Source organism: Plectrocnemia conspersa, unplaced genomic scaffold (assembly GCF_051122295.1).
Source record: "Plectrocnemia conspersa isolate PC_06_02 unplaced genomic scaffold, ASM5112229v1 ptg000002l, whole genome shotgun sequence".
NCBI lineage: Eukaryota > Metazoa > Arthropoda > Insecta > Trichoptera > Polycentropodidae > Plectrocnemia > Plectrocnemia conspersa.
In genome coordinates this window covers 21820109-21840897 of record NW_028277166.1, presented here as the reverse complement: position 1 = coordinate 21840897, position 20789 = coordinate 21820109, and positions in this window count along the sequence as shown.

The following is a 20789-nucleotide window of genomic DNA, read 5'->3' as shown; positions in this document are numbered from 1 at the left end:
CTCGAAAATGGTTATTGTTTGAAGAATGACACCTATTAGGCCACGCCTGCAATCATTTCATGCTACTGGGGGTTTAAAAAGAATATATATATCTTTTTTTATAAATCAACTATTTAAATAACATCTTAAGTCTAATTTTTAACATATTCAGAATCCCCAGTTTGGAAATGCTTAACTTGAAAGTATTTTTATATAGTTTTTGATTATTTATCTAAATTTTTTTGCATAATATTTGCTTCTATAAGTAACTGTAAACTTATTATATTCATTTAATAATGATTTGTATGTATGACCAATTAAAAAGTAGCATCAGAAATTAAAGTTATTATTGTAGAGCTTCTAAATACTTTACATTGTTTTTTTAAATATATTTACTCAAAATAGTGCTTTCATAAGATTTTTTTATAAAATGATTTTAAACAAATAATAATATTTATTTTATGTAATAGTATTACCAAGATTATTAATAAAATAAAAATCTAAAGATTTTAACTAAAGACTTTGAGCTACTAAAATTAAAAGTATTCTTTTAAAGCAAAATGTGTTTAGACATTTTATGTTTAGACATGTTAAAATTCTGGAGAGTAATGGGTTAATATAATATTTTTATGGAATTTTATCAATGTTTTTTAATCTAGGGTAATTTAAATCTACAGTGCAGTTTTTAAAGGTAAGGTATATAGTGTGCTACATATTATTTTTTGCCTACGTAATTATCGGAAAAATAAAATAAATTTACTATATAAATAATATAGTAAATGTATTTTTTTTACTGTTAGTGCGTTTTTTTCTGTTAAATATCGATAAGCAAGCCTTTCGAACCTGAGTTCCACGATATTTTAAGTCAATTTAAGCTCAGTGTTTAAATACCTAAGTATTAAACGCTCGCCCTTCTTTTAATGCAGTTTTTTTCCTAACTTTTTAGAAAGCGGTTCACTGCAGGTTGTAAAACTTATTGCTTTAGTATTTATTTTAAATACTTACAAAATAAGTAACTTAATTGCAATTGCTTTGAAGCCGTAAGAACTAGTTGTAACGTACATCATACATACATCAGTATGTTTCAAAATAGGAATGACCCTTCAAATGGAATTTTACGCGGTAACGAAACAACATGTGTAAGATAATTAGGGGCTTTATAATAATATTATTTATATGTTCAGACGTCGAATGTTTTTTCTATATCTAGCATTAGTAATCCTGTGTTTTATTTTGAAATTAGCTATAATATCTTCAGTTACTCTAAGTAATTTTTTAATTAAACATCCTCAACTTAATTATAAACGTTTAAAATTTTTCGACCAAGAGATTTTTTTAGGCGTAAAAAGAACATTTTTTATATATTTTAATAAGCAAAGGTAATAAGTATGGATTGATAGGATCATATTTGATTAAAATACTATCTTTATTCCTGGGTTTTTTATTGGAACAATTTTTGCTGTTTTCTAGACAATGGAAAAATACTCAAACGGTAAGCAAGCAATAAATATTAAAGATAAGTAGTAAAACCCACTAAAAAAAACATCTTTCAGTCGTTTACCTACGTTAATTGTTTCATTTATCAATATATTTTTTTTGCGTTTGTGAGTGGATATAAATTTGTCAACGTATTAAGCGCCGAAACAGTGCTAGCTAGCACTTAATACTTTTACAGACTCATATTAACTATATTTTTACGGTTTTGGTTAATTTTTATTTTTAAGCGATTTTGATATATACCATAAAATATTGTACGCTCGGGCGATTTCTTTTTTGTAATTTTAACGTAAAATATTGTAAGTTTTTTTATTTATAAAAGTTTTTAATTGGGATCTTATAATGCTATTACTTCTTTATTTTATTTTTTTTAAATTTATAACCGATAGGTTTTAATTTAATTTTATTAGGATTTTGCTAACGCGTTGGTATAGAGTATTTTTTATTGTTTAATAATAAGTGTGAAATAATTTAATTATCAATCGATTTTTTCAGTAAAATAAACCATAGTTTTTCTATTTTTATTTGATTAAAAATAAATTAAATTACATATATAAAAATGAACTACAAGAGAAAATTATAGATAAATACAAAAAAAAAATTGTTGACGTCGACTCTATCAAATAGTTCCATGATTAAAATAGCATATTTCATTCTTGAATAATTTATTGCACTTACTTTATATTTGATGGTTGCTACAGTGCCTTTTAAAAATATTAAGAACTTTTTTCTACAAAGAAAAACAAGATGTAAATTCATCGAAATATTTTTTTAATTTAAAATAATTTACAATAATTTAGAAAAAGTTCAGAAAATTTTTAAATTTATACAAATTTAACAGTGCATATTGTTGAAATTTAACTAAAATATTATATTTATTGATACTTTTATTTTTAAGCTTCATATACACTTACACTACTGAGTTTTTAATAAGAAAATCTCATTAACAAGTTATAAATTATACCAAAAAATCAATCTTAAGGACAAAATTCGTGCATAAATTTAAAGGATTGCACTAAAAATGTGTAATTATATTGTTCTCAATTTTTACCAGTTAAAAATATTTTTTTTTAACAAACACTGCAATTTTTTTTTTTTAATTATCGTTTATTACATAATTAAATAATACATTTTTATAAACATATATATTTACATTTCATTGGTTGCTGGTTAATTACCATTATCACAATTTACGATTGATTAGCTAAATTAAGAGGAATTACAAAAATAAGAATAATAAAAGAACATAAAATACGTTAAGTTTAGGTCAAAGTACATAAACACCTTTAACAAAAAAAAAAAAAAAAAAAAAATTTAAATTATAAATATATATTTTTAATATAAAACTCGTAGACCTGGAGCTGTTAAATTAATAGATAAAATTTATGCGTCAGAGCAAGATGTGCTTTGGCATTTTGTGTTTATATTTAAATTTGAGTTTGTTTTTGTCGTAATCACCGATTCTTGAGATTAACGGGTTAGTATGATTTCGCGGTATTTTTTTATAATAATCATTAGTATGGTGGTGAACATGTTCTTTAATAGTTGGAATTAAATATTTATTATGAAGTTTTTTGAGGTTAGTATAAAAAGGTGTATTATAAATTATTTTTATAGCTTTATTTTGAACAACTTGTAGCTTAGAAAAGTTAGTATTACACGTATTACTCCACACTGGGCAGGCGTAAGTCATTGCCGGTCTGATTAATTGCTTGTATAATAGAATTTTATTTTTAGTATTTAGCGCACTTTTTCGATTAAAAATTGGTTTTAACGCCGCAATGGCTGCGAGCCCTTTAGATTTAAGTTCGGTTATATGTTTATTAAATTTAAGCTTGGAGTCCAGGTGAATTCCGAGGTACTTAACGCTCGCCTTCCATTCTATACATTTTCCCTGCTCGCTTATAATAGTCGGGGGCAAAGGTTGTCTTCGAGTTGTAAAAATTATAGCCTCCGTTTTGTCCTGATTTATTTTTATTTTCCACTTTTTGAAATAATTACTTAAGAGAGTTAAGGATTTTTGCAATTTTATTGAAATAGGCTTAAGACCGTAAGAGCTACTCATTATCGCCGTATCATCGGCATACATTGAAAGACAAGTATTTTTTAAAATAGGTATATCATTTGTGTACAAAATGAAAAGGAACGGTCCAAGTAAACTCCCCTGAGGAACACCAGCTGGGATATTACGCGGTATCGATTGTTCATTATTTACTGAAACAACATAACTTCGACGATCAAGGTAGGAGCGTAACAAGTGTAGCAGATAGTTAGGGGTTTTATATTTGTGGAGTTTGTAAATCAACCCATCATGCCACACAGTATCAAACGCTTTTTCCACATCTAACAATAAGAGTCCCGTTGATTTTTTCATGTTAAAATTAGCAGAGATGTGCTCTGTTAACCTATTGAGCTGATGAGTCGTAGAGTGGTTTTCGCGGAAGCCAAACTGTTCATTGATAATTTTATTCCCCAAAGATCCCTTTAAACGTGATAAAATTATTTTTTCAAATAGTTTACTGAATGACGGTAATAAGCTTATTGGACGATAATTAATTGCGATAAACACTGCAATATATAACTAGCTGGATATTGCTGATGACATTAACTGTATTATAATGTAAATTTAAAATATTATATAGGTGAAACTTATGATATTGTGTTTGAGGCAGTAGATCATTTTTTTAATGATTGAAACTGTATTTAAGTAACCGTTAATAAAAAGATAGATCATTTAATTTACCAGATGGTTTAAAATCCGGGATTGTTAAATAGTATTAAAATTATATCCTTATAATTAAAAAAAACAGCATTGTGCATTTTTTATTCGAATGATATATTAATATATATTAATATAGAGCTGATTTATTAAAGTGAAAAATTTTTAAGTATGAATAAATTAAAATTGGCACAGAATAAGAATTAAAATTTAAGAAAATTTTTTAAGTATATATTGCTTAAAAAAATGCTATAAAAGGTAGACTGAGAAATATGTAAAATAAATAAACTATAATAACTGTTTATGCGTTTTTATATGATCTTTTATGCAAAAACTATATGTTCAATTTAGGTTTTACTACTATTAGGTATAAAAAACATTATAGTATATTGAATGTTATGCATGAATTGTATATGTTATTGACTTTCTTAATGTATCATTTTGAGCATTTAGGTTCTTATAAATACTATTAACAGCTAAGCGCCTTTTATCGAAATGATAAAACAATAAGAGCTTATTGCACTCGCTAAGTAACATTATCACGAGAACATTTTAAAGCTCGATTAGGAATCGGTTCGGCGAGCCGAACAGAAATCCTCTTCAAGTCTTTTCTCGAGAAAAGCTCATTTCATTTTAAGCTTAGGTGTTGGAGTGAAACAAAGATTAGTTATACAATAATTGCTAAATAATTCTCATATATTGTTCCTTAAACATATGTTTTTTTATGTATCTTTATATTATTAACTACACGTTTAAAGTCAAGTAGAAAATAAAGGCGTTAAAAATAAGCTATTTTGATGCAATTAAATTATAGTAAATAATTTAATTACGTTTTTTAACATTTATTTGTAATATAATATAAACATATATTTTAAATGATTATTATAGATATAATCATAAGAAGACACGGTCATAAAATATCTGTTTTAGTTTATAGGCGATATAGTCGTAATATTATATTATCCGGATTTAATAACTTCCGTGAAAGTCGAGGGAGTGCCTTACTTTCTGCAGCATTAGTTTTCTTTAAAAAAAAAATATTTCATAAAGGAAAATAATTTTAATAATTAGTTCAAAAACAATCTAGTTACGGTATTATTTTAGTAAATTTTAATTATTATTATTATTTAATATGCTGCGGTTTAGAGCCCATTACGCATAGGCTCGTAAACTTATGCTACCACCAGACTGTTTCGCCGGTCAATTAAGGTATCTTCTATTAAATATTAAAATTATAATGTAAATCAACCCGATAGCCTCCCTATTATGCTTCAAGGTATAAATCGTAAATAAGATAACGCTCGATATTAGGATCCTCGTGGGCACTGTATATAATGGCGAAACGGCCCTAAATCACGCCTCCGATATGCGAGGTCCACAATTTTAGGACCTTTGAGGTATGCTAGCGCCGGGGATTATCTCCTACTGTTAATGTGCTAATTGACACATCTATTTATTAGGGTCACTCGTCTCTATAATGGCGCGTCGTGAATCAATAAGGACATTGTCAACAAAAGGCGCCCGGATCGTATATTTTGGAGCTTTTATTGCAAAACAACAATGCGGACGGTGTGTGTGACTAGAATAATGTATAATATGATATATACGGCGTATGGGAATAAATTTGGGGCTGTATACTTTGGAAATTAATTGCAGGTCGTTAGCGTTTTGTGGGTCGATGAGATATGGAGCGATATATTAGATAATTAATTTTATAATTGTTTATTCATCAATTTTCAATTCCTAAAACGTTGAGGGTAATAAATAATAGCAACATACTGTTTAAAAATATTTTTGCCAAAAAAGTACTATTTAAAATTATTTTAGTTACTAGTACATTTTTTATAAATATGCTACATTTTATACAAGCAACTATTCGAATGCGCTTAGCGTCCGAGAATACCGTTAAAATTTTAGATCCCTTGAGTATTAATATACAGTACGTGTCATGTTACAATTGTGGAAATCTTTGTATTTAACTATGGTGCAATGCGGCTTAAAAAGTTTCCCATATGCGCCGCATTTTACACAAATTCCTATATTTATCTGCAATGGTGGCATTCGAGATAATTCGAAAAATCCTTGCGCAAAATAAACTTTTTCAGTATCGATTTAGTTAAAGTTTCGCAATATAGTGCTACATTGTTTTGAGGTGAGCATCGGCATCCAAAGTTCATAAACGAATTTATCCACTTCACTGGATAACGCCTTGAGTCAGCTGGACGACTAAGTTGAACCGGGGTGATAAAGTAACTCAATTTACCGGTAAAATGCTGTCACTGTAAAAGTGAAAATGTCTCGGGTAACTTTGATGGTTTGAATTAACCCTTTTGTCTAAGAAGATATAGAATAAAACCGATGAGTGAGCGGAGAATAAGTTGAATAAATGTCTAATACGCAACTGATGGCGATACAACATAATGTTTCAATATGTAAAAAAATAAGTGAGAACTACAGAAAAATGTTTATTATATTAATGTATATTTCTTATCTATATTAAATTAGTCTACTTGCTTGTTAATATTTGTATACAAAATTGTACTTTTTGTTTAGGTGAATTTTGCGCCTAATTTTAGAATTAAATAAATATAAATAATTCAATCTTTGTGGCAACAATTTAGTACTAAATAGCTACAATTAAAAACGTGATTATTATGTTAGAAAAAATATATAGAGCTGTGCTAATTTGTATACAAAAAAATAATTATGAATAAGTCCACTAAGCTGGGAACTTAAAACGCTTAGGTTGATAATAATCAATACCACGATTGCTTAAATGAACAGACACCCTATTAGCACGCCTGGTAATCGCTTGTAATGACCAAAAAACTACCCTTTTGTGCGTAAAGGATATATAGATATAGTGTTTTCCGGCGTAAAAGCCGCAATTGTAATCAACGCCTTTTACCTTACCGACATTTTAATCTGTTATTCAAGGCGTGAACATATGTAGTTCGTCAAATATTCAAGCGATGCAATTGGCCAGGCAACGTCTGATCAGTGATTCGCCAGAGACGATTTAAATCAAGAGTATAAAAGACTTACAAATAATCACATGATTCGACTCAGCAGCATTTTTTTTGTTTTTTATTATATCCTGTATTTTTTTCACTAAAATTGTAAAAGGTTTTATGGTGGATTATATTCTTGAAATATGCATTAATCTGTGACCAAAAGTTATTATTCATCAATAAGGATAAACTGGACAATAGTGGGATCACACAAAGGCTTTCATTACTACTAGAAAAACAGGTTTCATGATAAAAAATACGCAAAGATTCTCCGGTACATTAAATGAATATTTATTTGTTACGAAACGGTCACGGAGAACAATATATCATCGAAAAACAAAAAGCACCGTAAGGCCACAACATTCCCGTTGCACAATTTGCCTAAGAAAATGTCACTTTCTAAAGGCGTTTACATATTTCATTGTTCTAAAAAGCAAGTGTAACGATTAGCTGGATGATCGCTCAATAATTGTGATTGATCAGCAAGCTTTGAATACACAAGACTGGTCTCCATGGCAGACTCCAGCAGACACTTAAAGAGACTATTATACGTCCTGAGACGACTCCATACGAGCACCGCAGCAGAGAAGGATCAACCTCCGCAATACTGTCGCTGCCACACCGACCAGAACTCTGCCACAGACATCATCCCTGCGCCAGCTTCTCCACCACCACTCGAAGAATATCGATCTCGCTCACCATAATCTGTCGCAATATGTAATTTAATCAAATAAAATTCTCACTAGTTTTCACTTGCGCCTTACTAACTGCGAAGTCACATCCCAAAGAATTAGAATGACTACAGATTTTTTATTTTATTTTACATCGTAACCATAATTTTTTTATTTTAAATACTTTATTTTTATAAAATTGTAGGTAATAACTCATTTTCAATATGAAAATACTTATAAAACCAGTAAAATGTATATTATATATAATTATTATTAATGTTAAATTATTTATATTATTGAAATAAGCGTTTTAAAAAAAACTAAGATCAAACTACAACAAACACAAGAAACCTCAGAGGATCATCCAAAAGACAATCACTTCTCCACCAGCGCTTGGTCTATAAAATATGATTTGATATACTATTATAATTTTGATTCTGATAATAGAATAAAATATTTTTTACTAATAATAAGAAATGGATTCACTACTATTAGTCTAGATTAAAGTTGTAAAAAATAGGAGTTTACAGCCTCTCAAAAATGCCATTTGCTTGAAACGGAAAATTTTTTTTGCGAGGTAAAAATAAAATTACGCTGGATTATCTTCCTATAACAATATGTAGGAAGTTTCAATCACAAGTGTCATCAATTGAGAGGTCACGGTAATGACCAATTGAACAGCGAAAAGGGAAATCTCAAACACTACAATATATTCAATTTCGTTACATATAAAGCACTGAAAGAGCGTCAAGAATAGCAACATTAAATATGATACAATAGCCACATCCTTCCAATGACATCAATAAAAACAACCCTCAGTATGAGAAGAAGCGCGCCAGATTCAATATTCGAACCAGTCGTCAAAGCAGTCATTTAAATCGCGTTTTATCTTAAGTCGTAACAACATTTTAGAAGTGCTTTCAAGATGCGATGCAATTGGTCCTATAACATCCTCATTTGCGATTCACCGAAGCTATCTTGAACGATCATTATAAAGGATGCGACAATTATGCACATCTGAGAGATTTGGGCAGACACAGAAGAACCACAGTGCATATAATTTAACTATGATGAAAAATAGTGCTAACGAATAAATACTAATAAACTTATTCGATGGTATATGTATTATAAAAACAACACTAAAATAATTTATATGTAAAATATTATTACGAAAATACACAGTTAAAGTGCTATTAAAGTATGAAATTAGTTAATGAAAGAAAAGCTAAATGGTCCTGGAGCACGGCTGTGTGTCGTAATAATCTTATTGTCACTTCAGAGTGCTTAACTTTATAAACAAAAGCAATTAAACGAGCTGCGGTGCTCTTTAACAATTAGCGCAATTTATTTTGCATACAACTTAGCCGGCGGTTTCTCAGTCATCGCCGAGTGGTCTACAGTGTGCTCTGTAATCTGGTGGCAGTTTAAAAAATGAGCGCACACAACACAAAGCAAAAGGACGAAGAGAAAAGTATATTAAGCCAGGCAGTGCACTTTGCAAATGAATAAACACGTACACTTTTAAGTCGTATCTCCGTTTAATAGCGCCGACGTGGAGTGGAATTCGCCTGTAACTTTTCAGTTATACAAGGGGTGAACTATGTATATGAAATTAACTTTCGCAATATGAAATGTGTAATATTATACCTTTGAACATGAGGTAAATAAATCAAGTTGACACAAGTATACCTATGTATCATGTGGCGTTCGAGGCGGTTCGTAAAGTTTTCGGCCATTTCGGAAGGATATTTGTATCATGCTTTTCTACGAGGTTGTAAGTGCCAACTGGGAAAAAAATATTTTATTTCAGCCGTGGTGCGAATACCAGAGTATCGTGATCTTCTGTTGGGTCCGGAGTTTATATTCGCTATACGCATATATTTTTATCTTATTTCATGATAAATGCAACATAAAAAAACATACAAAAGAAATATTGTTTTTTTTTTATTGTATCAATAAGCGTACGTTTGTTAAATTTGTACTCTAAAATATGTGTAGAAGAAGCAAAAGTTAATTAGGAAGTTAGGAATTTAAATAAGTTTCTTAATAATAAAATATTTTAATATGTATTTTGTTAGCGAAATTAAACGACAATTTAATACTAAAAATTACTTTTAATCATATTATCTGCGTAAACTAATTAAATTAATGGCACAATTGAACAAGTAAGCAGGTGCAAATAATACATGATAATTAAAGGCTTTAATCCAAAACTGTCCTGCTTGAAATAATTGTATATAAAGATAATTTGATTAATCTTGTAATCGTATGTAATTGTGAAAATTAAAATACATGTAAGATATTACAATTGTCCATAAATAATTACAGCACACACAGGCATTGATATTGTTATAAAATTATAATCACAATGTATTAGAGGCTTTGTTGAATATGATTTATGTACGCTGATAAATTCTGTAGTTCTTTTAAAATAGAACACGAAAATCGCTTATATACAATTTAAAATTTTAATGAAGTGGTTGTTTTGCCTCTAGAATTTTTGGCTTTAAGTTAATGAATACTTTAAGGTCATCGGCAAAAAAATAATTTAAAATGAAATTTAAACCTTGAGGAATCTATAAATATAAAAGGATATAGAGTACGCTCGGGATAAGGATTCCGGTTTGTTATTATGTGCGTGAACTGTGTGGTTCAAAATAATTTCGCTCAGAATATTTAATTTTTTATTTTAAAAGAAAATATATGTTTATTTAACATACATACATCTGAGCTAAGTTGTAAATATCAACGGAAAATTAAAAATATACTATTTAATCATTAATTAAATATTTGCAAAATTCAAAATCTTTCACTAGCCAAAAAAAGAATGAAGTCTTTAGCTATTCTTCAAAAGCAAAAAGATATAAAATGGGGAAAGAAATTATTCGCAGATTGTTTATTGGCTCGACGACTCTATTAAATCATTAGAATCCATTGAATAAATTAAAAAATTATCATTGGCGCAACGATAAGAATAATAACTTTTTTAAGCCTTACAGAGAATAGTGTAAAAAAACCAACAACGTACGGATTAATGGAAAAATAATTTAAATATTTTATTCCACGGGTAAGAGAAAGAATAACTTACAGTGTATATTTGAAGCCTTGATATCAATTAACCCAGATATGCCCAAGAAATTTTGTTCTCTTAAAATTTCATTTATAAATAAAAAACAGTGGCACGAGTTTAGTGATCTACCCATGGGACAGTGGGCATATCTAGGTTAAACCAATATTAACACAAAATTATTTAAAATAAATCACTAGAGAAGATCGAAGTTCTGTGCCACACTGCACTTTAATGACGAATACCAGCGTTGACGAATCAGCGACTGTCCTTAAAAGAGAAAGCGAGACAACGAAGTACACGCTACATCGCTTCTTCCTCTCATATACATGTACACGCACACAATAACATACCGGCATCCTTATCCCGAGCGTACTCTACTTAAATCATATTGCCGTTTACTATCTGCTATTTGAAATTATGCGTTTTACCTTACTTTGTCCTTTCAAAATCCAATTACTTAAAACTAATCTTAAACTCTTCGTTGAAATTTAAACTATATTTACCGTTGTGACACTGAAAATAAAAAAAAGTTGTTATTACTATATCACACATCTCTCCGAAATTTGATGCTGTTACACTCATTTCTTAACTATATTTTAATTGTAACCCATAACTTTGTAAAAGCCACTTGCGAAAATTTTAGTAATTTGAATATAAGTTTTGTGAGCAGTTTGGGCAATATGTAAATGTGAACCTAACTATGATTTGTAGAGGTTATATGCATAAAATTTGAAATGTAAGTACAATATAATAGATTCTAATATAAAATTGTCTAGTATACTTTATGATCGTAAGAGCCGTTAAATCTTAAAATTAATCATACAATGGTAGCATATGGCATGAATTTATTAACATAATTTTAATATTGTATAAAATAAAAAAAGCAAATAAAATAATATGTCGTAAAATGATTTTATTTGCCTTCATTGCGTATTTTTTATGAGCATTTTACTATAAACTAGCAAGTATGCGAATAACGGACCCTCAACTTTTTGGGATTTAAATATTATTTTTGCTTCGTTCTGATTTTTAAAAATCTATTTTTAAATTTAATGGTTCAAATTTAAAATTTTCAATGAATGATAATATCCCCAAATATCAATAGATAAAAAATATGTTTTATTAGCATTTATATGGTTTAATCGACATTAACCTCAATCTTCATACGTTTAAAACGCACCTAGCTTAGTAAAATTTAACGTATATATGCATTTAATCGGAAGCAATTTATGTATTAAAAAAGGAAAAACTCAACTGGAAGTCCATCGATGCAGCTCAAAATTTGAAGATTTCAACACAAATATTGTTTTATAATTGTTTATATAGCTTAATCAATGTATTTTTCTTATCCTCAACACACAATGTTTATCTTTAATTATCATAGTTATAACACAGCTAGTTAATTTGCAATCTGAATATTTATATTTAGTCAATTCGAACAACGCACATGAAGAATATATCAAAATTACTGTCGCGTAGCAAAATTTAACTAATAAATAATAATTATTTAAAACTGTTGTCACGTTACTGTCAGCCATTGTTTTATATTTGAATGCTTATTGTTCATTAATCGACAACAAAAGAATTCATTAGCAGAGGCTCGAAAATCATCGTGGCAATTCTATTTTTATTTTTATTAATTATAAATTAATATATTTCCTTTGTTTACGTGTATTATTATACACCGTTCATACAAAGCGATACGATTTACAGAGTAGAAGATTGAGCATATAATGTTTCATTTTAAATGTAAGAATCAATAATTTTTAATAAAACATGTAAAAAATTTATTCAAAAACAATTTTTAAACTATAAAAAATTAATCCAATCTGTTGTCTGAAAGTAAGAATTATTTTAATGGAATATATAAAAAATAAAATAGCTGTCGGACTCTCACTGTTGTGAAGTACCGAAGCTAGCAAATGTACGAAAAACCGGACCCTAAATTTTTTTGAGTTTAAATCTTATTTTTGGTTTCTTTTAAATTGCTTTAATATATTTTTTTTAATTTAATAGTCAAAAGTATATTTAAAGCATTGTTTAACTGTGATTTTTGTAGCATAAATGTAAAAAAAATATTATTGTAAATTATTGGCTATTGTAAATATGTCATAAATGCTTTGTTATGCTTTCATTTTAATCTATGCAATGCTTTAAAATTTGTTATAAATATAAGATAAGAAGTTATATTAAAACTGCAATAATTTACAATCTCAATTTATGGTGAATAAATACAGTGGCGTAGCTATGGTGGGGCGGAGGGGGCGGGCCGCCCCGGGCGACATTTGCTTGAGGGCGGCATAGTCTAGTGTGGTTCTTAATCCTGAATGCACTAAAACATATATAAATCCACAAATAACAAGAGCTTAATAATAACCAATTTATTATTTTAAGAAATGCTGATTTTATGACCCTGCAAAAATTGTATGGGGAGGGGGGGGGGCAATTTTAAGGATTGCCCTGGGCGGCACATACCCTAGCTACGCCACTGCATAAATATAATGTAATATGTCACAATCTTATTTTTTATTAACACACAAAGTGGCTTACACATTTTTCTTTATAGTGAGAGTAATTTATGATAAACAAATATATATATATATTGGCACTTACGATGTTTTAAAACGGCATGATTATTTGTAATAAATAAAAAGGATTTATCATTGCTGAATATTTTGCATCTGCGAAAACGTTTCTTGTTGACATTAGAATATTGATAGTAAACACGAAAAGGAACCATATTCTTGTCAAATATGTATATAAATACAAGGGGTAAAAAAATACAATTCTAATAAAAAAAACGTTTATTTTTAATAAATATTGACAATATCTATGTTATGCACATAGTGAATTACGATATCTTTAATTTCATAGTTACGGTACACGATAAAATTTTAAAACTAATTAAAATATGGTATTTCAAGCCGCTATCATTAAATCAGCTCGGGTCGATGCAATTTCGCAATTAACATGGTTCAGTTAATAATCGAGCGGTTATTAACAATTAATTTGTGCTACTTTAATTAGCGAAAATTTGTGTGAAAAACGAGCTACATGAAATATTTATGGCGAAAAAGGTAAAATGTCGATGATGTATAGTTATTAGGATGCGGTCGGGAAAAACGTAAACACGACCTGACCTCAAGTTGGTTATCTTTTGTGCCAGAGGTATGATAAATGATAAGGGTTGATTTATAGTTTGTTATACTAACAACGTAAAGCGTAGGTATGTGTATGAAATACATGATGAATAGAGGGTTGACCATTAGAAACCGAGAAATATTAAAGAATATTTTTTTTCATATAAAAGATATGTATTAAGTCAATAATTAATACAGCTATTTATATAGTCAATTTTTATGTAAGAGGAATAAAAAAAGCACAGGTATATCTAGGTTATGTAAGGTAGTTATTTTATTAGTAATTAAATTCAATCAACATTTGTATTTGTATTACATTAAAATTTGTAAAATACATATTTTTTTTACTACTTCATGTATTTTTGCGTGCTATTTCTCTCGGTATGATTTTTTTAGGACTTTTACTAAAGCTTAGCTCTTTTTGTTTTATAATCATTACATATATGCATTTAAAGAATATGTTTTAATGATATGTAATATAATTCTAAATATACCTAAGCATTTAAAATATAAAAATATATGTTTTAATGATTTAATAGTATTCTCATATATAATATAAAAAAAAGAACTCGCGGTTTTGACGTGCCTTTTACATTACGGGTAATACTCACCAGCTGCCTAGGTATTCACGTTTCAAGTATCGTCGCCGGGAAATAAGATGTTATCTATGTTGCTCCGCTAAAAGTGAACCACCGGCGCAGACTTAATGTTAATTTCCTGAAATAAACAGATTCTTGCCTTTGTGCCGGTGCAGAATGCACATGCTCTCTTAGCAAAGGCTCTCCAGAGCCACAGATGGCAAAATCTCTGCCAAAACACATAAAGAGTGGAAGCATGAAAAGTTAAAACGACACTCGAATAATAAAATAAAATGTATGTACTCGGAATAGTGTAATACGCAAGAAATTACGAGTTCCGTTTCAGGTAATGGTGAATATAATGTAAATTACCGAATTTAGCAAATATTCTTTATATTGTATGATTATATATTAGTAGCGAGGGATTCAGATATACATCATTTAACACGTTACAAAATTAATATTGCTTTTACAAACTTATTGAAACAGTAATAGTTTTAAACAATAGTTATTAATATATTGAAACGTGCGCATTTGACTTTCTCGTACTAACGTCGAATGTCTATGGTTTTATAATGTATTACCCACTGCAGAATTTTCAGGTGTCCGAAAAGAAAATATGATAAATGAAATATTTTATCAAATATATATTTTAGTGGAATTATAAATGGTTTACCCAGTTTCTCAAAAGGTTTTTTCGCTTATTTTGAGTAAACTAAGAATGTTCTAAGCAAAAAAAATATTACTAAGAATTAAAATAAATAGTTAATTGATAGCATATATAAGATAAATATACGGCCAAAAACATAATTTTTGATAAAAAATAGATTTTTTATTTCTTATATAATATGATAATAAACTTTGTATATTTTATGTACGTTTACAGGTAAACGTTTCAGAGAGAAAAGTAAAATATTTTAAAAAGTAACATTAGTTGAGTACAACTAATGAAACTGCTACTCCAATTAGACTCAAAACCACACGTAATATGATTGATAGAATACACTCGGATCTTGTTTTGCAGCATTTTTACAATTTGCGACACACGTGTCGCGTACAATTCACTGTAGAATCAAGAGTAGAATGCTATATATAGGGTGTAAGTGTGGGTGCTCCCATCCGCTTCCTAAGGTCATGTGTAAGCCCTTACCTATCGGCTCATTAGCGACCCTTAGCGTCCGTTAGGGCGTAATCGCTATGTTTTGAGTGCTCTTATTAAAGTAGGCACACGAGAACTTTCTCGAAGAGTCTGCTTATGGTTGCACCATATTGTGAAATAAATGTTGAAATATTAATCATAATCATAACTATATTGTGATAGATAAGCCGTCTATGTGATTTTTTTACCACTGGTTCGAAAGATGAGCCAGAAAACATGCGAATGCACGGCTCTCCTCTTCATTTGGTGACGAAATAAAATAATAGATTTTACCAAATTAAAAATAGAATAACGAAAATATGACTTAAATGTAGATTAAATGGATGGTAACTAAACTTTAAATTTAATAAATTCATTATTATTGTAAGCAACGGACATTCGAAATTATTTTGCAAGTATAGAAATGGCTTATATTTTAACTAATAATGAAAATTAAAAACTTTAACTTCACGAATCAAGCATAAATAAAATACGGTAAGGATTATTTGTGACAAACTTGCAACACTGATATGTGACATACTTGCAACTGAAATTACTACTAGAACTCATATTTATAAAATCGCTTTATTTTGTAATCTAAGTATTGACGGAAATAAGTAATGTATTTTAAATTTAGCAAATACGTATAGAAATGGGTTTCATGACAAAAGCACTTTTAGTCTAACGACTATACGTCCACGGCAAAAGCTCCAAGCGACAAACGCCATTTGGTCTTACGACATAATATCCACAAACAAATTGATTTTTTAATAAATAAGGGAGTCACTTAAATTTTTCACAGATCACTTATCATAAGTAGGGCAATTAAATAAAAGTTTAATTTAAGTTTATCGAGTGTCGATTTTTTTTAAATAAAATGGGACTTTTTTTAATAATGTACATTTTAATCAGTGTTTACCTTCTTATGGTCTTCGCCGAACATATTTTTAACACATTTGTTAATACAAAGTTGCTAATTCTTATTATTCTTAGGAGCTTTATTATATTTTATGCATGGAAACTCAAATTTTTTTAAACATCCGCTTCAAAAGCTCTTTTAAAATCCATGCATTTCATTATTTTTCGCATATTTGTTCACCAACAAACCATTAATCGTTTTTGTAAAATTTGTGCAGAGAATATTTGAAATTATATATTTTTACTTTAAAATGTAATAGTAATATTATTATTATGCATTTTTATTAATGTAATGAGTAAATATTATAGAGGGATGAGCTTTTCAACACAAGTTATAAGTACTTTCAAGATCTTATCTAAACGAGTCGTTTCAGATTCCATTGGAATATTTTCCACTTTACAACATTTATCAGCTTCTTGATGAATTTGTAGAAGATTGCCTTCGGGCATTCCGCGGATGGATACATGCAAAATTAATATCACTTGCCGGCTCGCCCCTTCGGGCGTATTTGCTCAGCCGGGCCTGTGTCGGTGAGGCGACATTCTTGCCCCCAAAACGTTCGATATGGATTCAATATTGAAACAAGCGCGAATGATATTCATATTCATATTTACGCAATGTAGATCGATAGTCAATTCGAGCCCCCGGGGGTGCTTTTTGCGGTGCTACGTGCTCGGGCGCGAGATTGAGGGGGCAACATATTTGCCACATAATATTAGTATAAACTACTGTCATGCATGCTATGTAAATGCTACGTAGGTGAGAGGTAATACCTTAAGCCATTAACACTACCAATAATATATTTAGACCATGAGGTACAATATTAAAATCATTACTTACATTAACTAACTTTTCACTGCTTTTAAAATAGTGAGTAGGGTAGTGTATAGATTGAAAACAGAGTGCTTTCTTCCTACCATTTGACCAATATTTAATTAAAACTCTGCTTTACCTACAAAATATACTAGAATAATAAAAAAGTCATTTAATAATATTTTTAAACAATTTTTTATAGTGATATAAAAAAAATCGTTCCTTGATTTTCTGTTTCTATGTGAAACAATAAATTATTTTGGTTTATAAATTTAATCCAAAAAATGAAAATTTGTGTATATTTTCAAAAAAGTGCCGGTTATTTATATTTATATTTATAATTAAATGTAACGGTTGCTATCTCTATTTATAAATAAACTCTTTAAAAAAATATAGGTAAAATTGGCATTTAATTGAATATGTGACGCGAATAATGTTGTAAGTCTGATTTTTTAGCAAGTTGAGATTTTGAATAACGTTATATGAATGATTCTACGATTTCAATCAACTTATTCAAAATATAAAAAAATACTAGAGTTGTCAAATATCAAATTCCACTCACACTTTAATTGCTAATTTTAAATTTTTTTTTATCAAATTATTGTATTATTTATAAAAATTAAATTTTTAATTTCTTATGCTTGTTTATCTAAATTATAAGAAAAAAATATTTAGTAAGCCGCTGCAGAATGCTTATTTGCGGTTTAAATACTTACATAGTATAAGAGTTTGAAACGGTGCCGATCTGCGAGCGCCGTCTGACATCTTCTCGTCGTCGCTACGTCAGTGTTTCCAGCGTAGTTTCAAGGTGGCCAAATAAATCGAGCCCCACAATACTTCGCTTACCTTATCTTTTTTTTGTTTTGTTGCTCAAAAATATTCCATACACATTGAAATGATGTAATATATTTTTTCACGTATATAATCCTACATCTTTTTACCTATCTACTTTTTTTAACGTTGCTCTCTATAAATCTGCTTATAACTATGTTATTAATTAAAAAAGTTTTGAATTACATTTATTTCAAATTATTATTAGTTGCACTCTAGGACCCTGGATAAAATAAATTCTTCCTACCATACCTTCATTTCAGCCTTTCACTACATAGATCAAAGTGTATTATTCAAGACCCACACAAGACTTTTATTTCAAAATAATAAATTGCTATGTTTTGACGCCAAACAAGGTCATGTTTGTATACTTTTTCTAAGGAACCACCTTCCGATCAAATTATTTATGCAATTTAAGTATAACAAAAGTAAATTTATATGCGGTTAATTCGAATCTTATCTTAAATATACTGCTAGTTTTATTTTAATTACGTATTATTTCTATAGGGATATAATAAAAAAAAACGTATTATAAGAAGTAACATTTTTTATAAACAGCGGAGATAATTTTACATTGTTTTTTAAGTTTTAATATAAAAATTCTAAATGAAAATTTGAGGACGATGTTATATGTAGTATATATATATATATAATTCACATATATTTTTATATAATATTTTAGTCCACAATTTTTCGTTAAGATTTTTTATATTGAAACTCTTGACTTCAAACATAATTATAACGTTATTTCGGTCTCTGACCGTGACATAGATTTATTTACAGAAGAATTTCATTTTATAAATACAAATTTAAAAGCATTGTATATACAATAATAATATTACAGATAACGCTACAATTTACGCACATTTATTCTACAATTTTATACATAATATTTGAGATTCAGTGATATGCAGAACTATGTCAATAATTAATATTGGTATGGTTCTGCATATTTGTATAATATTCAACAAGTCTTGATATAAAAGCTCTTAATGTAAAAGTGTGTATATGGTACAGTGGCATAGTGAAGTTATGAAAGCGTTTTATATAAACTCAACAATTGGTCAACGACAAAACAAAGTTTAACATAGAAAATATCAAATTGGGTTTGATTGTCCCTAAGAATTTGAATAAAAAAAATAAGACGTTACAGCTTTTATAGCTCAAAATCTTATATAGATATTGAATACATGATTGTTCTAACATCGTTATTTTAAAACGCATACTCTCTATTAAATTCATTTTAATACAATCTATTTATATTGTAACTTCTTAAGACCCTTTAAAATATATTTATGTATATACCGCAACTGTTCTAACACTTATTAATATTGTCACGAATATGAATAAAGTATTATTTATCGTATGATATGTCTATCTATTTAATAATGGCCCAATTTTAAGATTTTATGATCAAATCTGATCAAATTTAGTTCACTGAATCTAATAGCGAATAGATAGGTTAAGTACCATTGAAATTTGAGCTTTGTGACAGTTAAGGTCGTCTGATGCGATTTTCGATTAATTGGGTCACGGATTTGCCTTTGTTTTTTAAGCAATAAAATTTTACGACCACCATTTTATGGCATAATTGGCGCTTGAATATAAACCCTCTAACCCTTTATTAGATTGCCTTTCGGTGTACGTTAACTTTTCTAAAAGGCTTTGATTTGTAATTGCTACTAGCCGTAACTACTGCCGCCTGGCACAATCGCTTATTCATGCAGCTATAGTATGTTATGTATACTCTTGAAAGTGTAGATCAGAAATATGTTGGCACAGTGTCAAGTGGTGCAGTGAAGCATGCTTTTTCCAATAACACAAAAATATGTTGAGCAAAGAAGTTGCGAATAACATAAATCAACGATTTTAAGAAAAATACTATTCGCATATTATACAAATAGTAAAGCATATGAATATATAAAGTAATCTATTGGAAAAAATCAAGTGTACAGGGTGGCATAAGAAATAACTTTTCGAATACTGATATCATGCGTACAGTTAATGCCATAAAGAGTTACATAACGTGGGCCACTTTTATATAATTAATCAAGATATATTTGTGGTGCATTTAAAAGATGCTGTCATGTCCACTATATTGTAAATTTAAATATACAATTTGAGAAAGGGCTTGAATGATTTTTTACTATAACATTATCATTTTGATATTAATGCTCAATTGCTTTAAAAAGAGCTTTTCAAGAGAAAAGTATGTAAAGAAATATTATTTGACATTGTATGACAAATAAGCTATTTATAAAGCTTTTCAGTAATAAATGTATATGTTAATAAGTAATTCTAAAATAGTGTCATAAAGATGTTAATTTTTACAATCAATAAGAAAAATCAAATTCGTATAAAAATATTACATGGATATGTTGTAAAATTGTAGCGCTTAAAGTTTTATTTGTTGATATGTAACA